Raw genomic sequence first — 7,432 nt, forward strand, 5'->3', positions numbered from 1 at the left:
TGCTGCTTTCCATTAATAGTCTGAATGTTGTGTGTTGTATTGGGAGACTGAGGTACTTAACAAAGGTGTCCTTTGCCTTTTTGGGGGGAACTGCCCTGTGAGCTCTCCTCTGGCCATCGTTCTGGTTGGGGCCCTGATCTGGCATGCATGCCCATAAACCTCAGTGGAAATTGGGAGTGTTCAGCATCTGCCAAGAGACACTCAGGGTCTGAGCCTACACAATGGCTGTCAATGGGAGTGGGACCGGGTGACTGGCCCCTTTAAGAGGGAGCAGGTGTGGGAGGAGGAGAGGTCCAATACACCTGTGACTGGGCCAGAAAGTGAGAGTGAGTGTGGGGAAGAAGGCTGAGCTCCAGCTAGGAAGAGCTGGGAGTGGCTGTTTGGTGAAGAGCAGACTGGGACAGTTGAAGAGCTCTAGGACTGGCAGAAGATGCCAAAGCTGAGTATTAACTATTGTAGTATGGTGGTGGACTTTCACAAAGAGATTTTTCTCCTCAGGGTATGTCGGTCATTTGGATTCCTCACGTTTCAGTCCGTTGTCCTTTATTGTGTCATGATCCCAAAAATTCTCTGCTCCTTCAGAAGGTTCTCTAGCTAAACTAGTGGGCTGAGTTTTTCAATGTTACCTCAGCATTTTGATCACCCAATTCTCTTTTAATTTTCAGGAGAATTCTGTAATCAATACACTCACTATAGGTAAGGGGTCCCTCTGTCATTTAAAAAGGTGGTTTGATAATTTACTTTATAGACATCTACACACCCAGGAAATCACAGGGAAATGCCCACTACGCCACACACTAACCAGATGAGTCAAGACCTGGTCTATTTACAGCTGTGGTACAATGTAACAACTTAGGTCACAGGTGTGACTTTTTCCCCCAGTATAATTATAACTCCTGCGAACGCAGTCATAGCAATATGAAGGTGGCTTTTGTCAGTTTAGCTATTCCTTTTATGGAAATAAGTTCTATTCGGATAAGCATATTTATACAAGAATAACTGTTTCCGCACTGGGGGAATTGCACCGTTTTTAACTAGGCAAGTATAATTAAATCAGTACAGTTTTTTTGACCCATGAATTTCACCACAGCCAAGGTCATTTAGTTGTAAAGCTCCAGTGTAATTAATCATCCTTTGTTTTAACATCACCAATCCCTCTTTTAAAAAGCACAAATGGTGGTTTGATTTTTTGTTTGTTAGTCTCATTAAAAACAGACTAGGACCAAGCCCACATCCAGTATACTATCAATCTATGGCATGTCTCCCTGATTTGGAAAGGACAGCTGCTCAGAGCTCTGCAAATATTTTCTGCCATTCTGAATGGAAGGGGAAAAACGGAGGCTAAATCAGATGATTTGGGACGAGCTGAAGCCCTTCTGAACTGTCACCACCTGAAATAGTGAAGTCAGCTGTTAAATTGTCAGTTGCTTCTACTGAATCCCAGTCTCCTCCCTTTGATAATGTCAAAAATATTGGGTGACAAAATGTTTTAATACAGAAGGATTTAATATTCTGTTCAAGTCTGTCAAGAATGTGGATGCTCCCCCGGTCAAGGCAAGTGTCTCAAATGCTGAGCAGCAAAGCAGTGTTCCCTTCTCTGTCTGGGACCGCCATTTTTGGTAATACTTCCTCCAGAGTCAATCTTTTAACGGTGATTCCTTAAGTAGCCTTTCCTTTTCCCCAAAAGAGTTCCCCTGACATATCACTGAGGTTCTTTTAATCTGATGCAAATCCAAACTATTAGAACATAAGAATGGTCTGACCCAGCATGGCCAATGGTCCATCTAGTCCAGTATCCTGTCTTCCAGTAGCTGGTGCCAGATGAACTGAACAGGGCAATTATTGAGGGATCCATCCCCTGTCGTCCAGTCCCAGCTTCTGGCAGTCAGAGGTTTAGGGACACCCAGAGCATGGGGGTCTAGTCTCTGAACAGGTTTATTACTTTAGCAAGCATTCTTTCTATTTCCTTGTTTGAATGACTCCTAATTCATGATGAATGAAGAATTCTTTGTCCTTGTATTGTGTCTTCGATCCAAGTCATTAAAGTGCTTTACAAACACTAATGAATTCATATTAGCTTCACAGCAACACTATCTCATTGGCAAGTATCAGTGTCCCCATTTTATAGGTGGGGAGATGGAGGTCCTTGGTTTTAGACCTAACTAATCATTTGCATGCAACCACCCTTGATTTGTGTGCTCATTTATAGTCACTGGGCAGGAACACTTTTAAATTTGCCTATGTCCCATGGGAAGTCCATGGTAGAGCTGGGAACAGAATCCAGATTTCCTGGGTCCCACTCCGGTGCTTTAATCACAAGATCAGCATTCGATAGCAGAACTGGGAAGCACATGTAGGAATTCCATTTCCTCAATGTGACTATCAATTAAGTTACTAAATAGTCTACAGCTGATCTTGCAGGTGTGAATCAAGCAAAAATCCCCACGACTTCAGTAAGACTTTTCTGAAGAAGGGGGTACAGGAAGAGGCTTCAGAAGTGCTAGACAGGATGTGACTAATTCCTTTGCCAGAGGCAGCCGTGCAACCACAAGAGCCCTGTTAAGCCTAAAATACTCTGGGCCGCTCCATGTGAACGTGTCTGATCAATAAACAACGCACAACTGGACAGTGTGAGGTTCTATTTTTATAGATGGGGTTTCTGATGACTGTAAATTAAGAGGTCAAAGCTCCTATAACCAAAATCCAATGATGATAATACTGTCATATAATGTGTAATTTATTAAATGTTGTTGTTTTTTTATAATTCTTGGGTGCTACCAAAAATCACAAACACCTCCTGACTGAACCCTACAATGATTATGACACTGTTTCTTTCTCTTTTTGGTGTGTCTGTTTGAAGTATACATTTTTGGCTCAATCTTCTGATTGAAGAGTAGATGTGGGAACTTTGGAAGAAGGTTTGCTGCATTATAGGAAGCCAAATTGTTTTCAAAGATATGCCAGGCATTTACACAGCCTCTGCATAAGTGTCTTTTCTATTTGCATTATTGTAGTTCAATATATGTACTGAGAGGACAAAGCCCCCGTGGTGCTCTGTCTGACACACTGTCTTCTGTAATAGCATCATTACAAACTGTGATACAGACACAACTTCCGTGGTGGTGTGGATGACTGCATACTGGAGGGGGTGCGTGCCAGCGGTTAGAATGGGGATCTGGAAATCAGGAGTCCTGGTTTCTGTTCCAGCTGTGACACTGATTCATTGTGAGGTTAGAACATGCAGCTTCCTGGTTTCTGCTCTGACCTATGAGACTCATTCATTGGATGAAGCAGGAAAAATCCTTTAACCTCCCCATGCCTCAGTTTACCAATATGTAAAAGGTAACACTCCTCTGCTCCACTGCGGTGTTTTGAGACCCAGCTGTGACCCGGTATTGATTCTACTCAGACAAGGACTACTTGCCCCATTGACATCATGGGACTGCTTGCATCAGTAAGGGAGGTAGGGAACAGGTCCTATACTAGCTAGTTAAACGATGAGTGCTTTGGAACAGTTGGGCACCAGCCCCTGTGAAGCCGTGGTGTTCTTCTAACACAGTTTGTCCACCACGCTGTGAAAAGTAGAGAAGGGGGGAAGATCCTGATGCTAGTAAAGCTGTGCCACATAGCTGCCACAATTTATCTTTTTCTTTCTTCGGACCAAGGGTCTGCAGAACTTACTCAACGCCAGCTGTCCTCTGCTCTTACCCCAAGTCAGCTGCCATTTTGAGGGCAAATGAGATCTGTCTTATTCATTGTGATAGTACCTAGGATTCCCAGTCATGGATCAGGCCCGCATTGTACTAGCTACTGCACAAACATAGATGAAAAAGTTGGCCCCTGCAAGCCTTTGTTATCTCTATCTCTCTCTGATTTGTGAAAAGCTGAAGAGCTGGCAAGACACACAAAACCACCACTGACCAGCTGCGATTGTAACATTTCCTCAAAGAAGCGATAACTGTCACAACCTGGCTCAATAGCTCTCTGGAAGGACATCAGTCTGTTGGGTCCCCTTTGTTCCTAAGCCACCTGGGCCTGGCCAGAGCCAGGTCACTGTTCCTAGCTCTGGGTCTCTAAGGGTATGTCTATACTACAATTAAACACTGGTGGCTGGCCTGTGGCAGCTGGCTCTGGCTCATGGGGTTTGGGCTATGGGGCTGTTTCATTGAGGTGTAGACATTCCAGATAGGGCTGGAGCCCAGGCTCTGGGACATTCCCTCCCTCATGGGGTCCCAGGCTCTAGCTTGAGCCAGAACATCTACATCTCAATTAAATAGCTCCATAGTCCAAGCCCTGTGAGCCCGAGTCAGCTGACCTAGGCTAGCCCCGGCTGTTTAATTGCAGTGTAGACATACTCTAAGGCAAACTCCCCAGTGCAGCCCACCTCTCCTTGGGACATAGGGCTATGCCGCCTGGCCACCTCAGAGCCAGAACTAAAGACTCAGCCCTCTGGAGCCCCCAGCTGCATAGGTGTTCCACCTTTCTGCAACCTCTCAGAGCATCTCGATGGAGTTAACCCCTTCAGCGACAACGTGGAAGGCAATCAAGGAGCATGGGCTTAGCAAATGGATTTCTTTACCACAGGTACTTTTACACTCAGGAAAGCTCTAGAGCGTCCCAGATCTTGGCAAACTAACAAACCGGCCTGCGTTGTACACCCTCTTACACTGCCCTCACCCCTCCGGTGAGCCTGAGGTCTGGTCAGCACTTCAGGCTAGGCAAAATTCCTCCTTCCTCCTCTCGCTCACTAGCCCGGTCTTGTGGCATGCGGCAGTGGGTGACCACGCTTCTCAGAGAGCATCCCGCCCTTACATACAGTCTGTAACCCCGTTTGCCCTGTGCCCAGATGGGACATTCCAACCCACACCCATGCGTGTCCCAGGTGAAGAAAAACCATTATCCCCTGCAGTGGGCCCGTCACGGAGAGTCATTCACAGGTAACCCTTCTGCCAGGTGAAGTTGGCAACAACAAGGGCCGGATTCAGTAGCTAGAGGTTTATCTCAACCCTGCAAAACAGAACCAGCTTGAGCCACCTCCCCCTCAGTAATCTGGGAAAATTTACCACCACCCCCGGGCGTCTCTGAGAGGCGATACTTCCCCACTTCTAGGTAAAACAAATGAGAAGTTTTATTACCAGGGAAAGGGAACTGAGCACTGGTTTTGGAACACCCCTGCACCCCCCGCCTTCACAAACATAAGCAAACCAGAGTACACTGGGCAGCGTCCTTCGCCTCAGCTCCTCGCCTTGTGGTGTGAAAGTCCGACAAACCGATGTTCCTTTCGCACCCCACTGCCCTCTCCCTTCATCGCACCCCACTCACAGGGGAGAGTTCAGAGGTACGTCCGTGAGAGTTCACCTACCACCCCGGGGCGGGGAAGACATCACCTGGCGCTTCTGCTGGTCTTGCTGTGGCAGCTGGCCCCCAGCTGCAGCGGTTCGCTCGGCGTTGCTGCCGGCGGCCCACTCTGCGCCTCCGTTCACGCCGCTGCCATTGGCTGCTGCATTGGTGCTTTCTGCACTGCCCCCTGCCTCTCTACTGCATCGTCTGCGACGCCGCATCCCATGGTCCCGCCCCTCACCACAGCGCTCGGTGCTTTCAGCAGTGGGCGCGGAACCTCCTGGCTAGGCCGGGCGAGGCAGCCCCTTTCCCAGAAACGCTGCCCCGGAGCAGGTCTAAGGCTCAGGCTTTGCCAACACAGCTCTGCTCAATACCTAGGCAGAGTAGGTGTGTTCATGTGAATACGGTCCGGTCCTGAAGTCTTTTCCCCCCAGCTCATCACTAGAGGTCAGGGGGTGCACTCATTCAGATCCAGCTTACACAAAGCTGACGGCCCTCCATGGTTGCCTCGTTGATAGTCCTCTCCAAGCTGCCCCACCCCGCTGCCTGGCAGGGCAGTGTCTGGAGTAGACCTGCCTTCTCAAGGCACAGGCTGGTTTTTCAACCCAGAACACAAAATGGCAGCTCACACATGAAATGGGAGACTGGGTACAAAAATGGAAGTCACAAAACAAAATGGAGTTCACAGTTCGATACAGACATCTCCCCCAGTCACAGTAACCATTAAGGGTCCTGAACAGTCTTTTACCAGAGACATTTATAACGATCTCAGTAGCATTGGGAAAGCTCCTGGAATTAGGGCAAGACAGAAAATCATTACAGCCCCTAGCAAACCTTTCTTCCAAATGGAATCTTAATTTTACATCATCCTGATTTATTGGTATACTCAGGAAGACAACACAGATCCAGCATGCATATAGAAACCATCTGCAAACTGCTCCTTTCTAAGTGGGTTTGCTGATCACTCTCCTACAGTCATTTTTACTGTAGAGGGGAAAGCAGAGGATTTTATGGATCATACAGATCAATAATCTTCTGAAGAGTTTGGACAGCAAATAATGAGTTTACTTGGCCTCCTGAGACACCACAATACCAAATCACTTTCAAAGCACCAGAACCAAATGCCTCCAATCTCTATCTGCCTGTGCACTTTAACACTTGAGTTGCCACTCAAGAAAGAGATCTTGGAGTCACTGTGGATAGTTCTCTGAAAACATCCACTCAATGTGCAGCAGCAGTCAAAAAAGCGAACAGAATGTTGGGAATCATTAAGAAAGGGATAGATAATAAGACAGAAAATACCATGTTGCCTCTATATAAATCCATGGTAGGCCCACATCTTGAATACTGCATGCAGATGTGGTTGCCCCATCTCAGAAAAGATATATTGGAATTGGAAAAGGTTCAGAAAAGGGCAACAAAAATGATTAGGCGTATGGAACGGCTTCCATATGAGGAGAGATTAATAAGACTGGGACTTTTCAGCTTGGGGAAAAAAGACAACCAAGGGGGGATATGATAGAGGTCTATACAATCACGACTGGTGTGGAGAAAGTAAATAAGGAAGTGTTGTTATTTACACCTTCTCATAACACAAGAACTAGGCGTCATCAAATGAAATTAATAGGCAACAGGTTTGAAACAAACAAAATGAAATATTTTTTCACACAACGCACAGTCAACCGGTGGAATTCCTTGCTAGAGGATGTTGTGAAGGCCAAGACTATAACAGGGTTCAAAAAAGAACTAGATAAATTCATGGAGGCTAGGTCCATCAATGGCTATTAGCCAGGATGGGCAGGGATGGTCTTCCTAGTCTCTGTTTGCCAGAAGCTGGGAATGGGTGATAGGGGATGGATCACTTGATGATTCCCTGTTCTGTTCATTCCCTCTGGGGCACCTGGCATTGGCTAGATGGATCTTGGGTCTGACCTAGTATGGCCGTTCTTATGTTCTGACTTCTGATTTTTAAACATAGATCCCTCTCAATAAAAATGACATGCCTATATCTTCAGGTCATGATCTTTAGCTACATTTATTATGAATCACAGGAGGACAATTCATAAAGAAATCCACATCTATGGGAGCACAT

This window comes from Natator depressus, chromosome 8 (assembly GCF_965152275.1).
Source record: "Natator depressus isolate rNatDep1 chromosome 8, rNatDep2.hap1, whole genome shotgun sequence".
Taxonomy (NCBI): Eukaryota; Metazoa; Chordata; order Testudines; family Cheloniidae; genus Natator; species Natator depressus.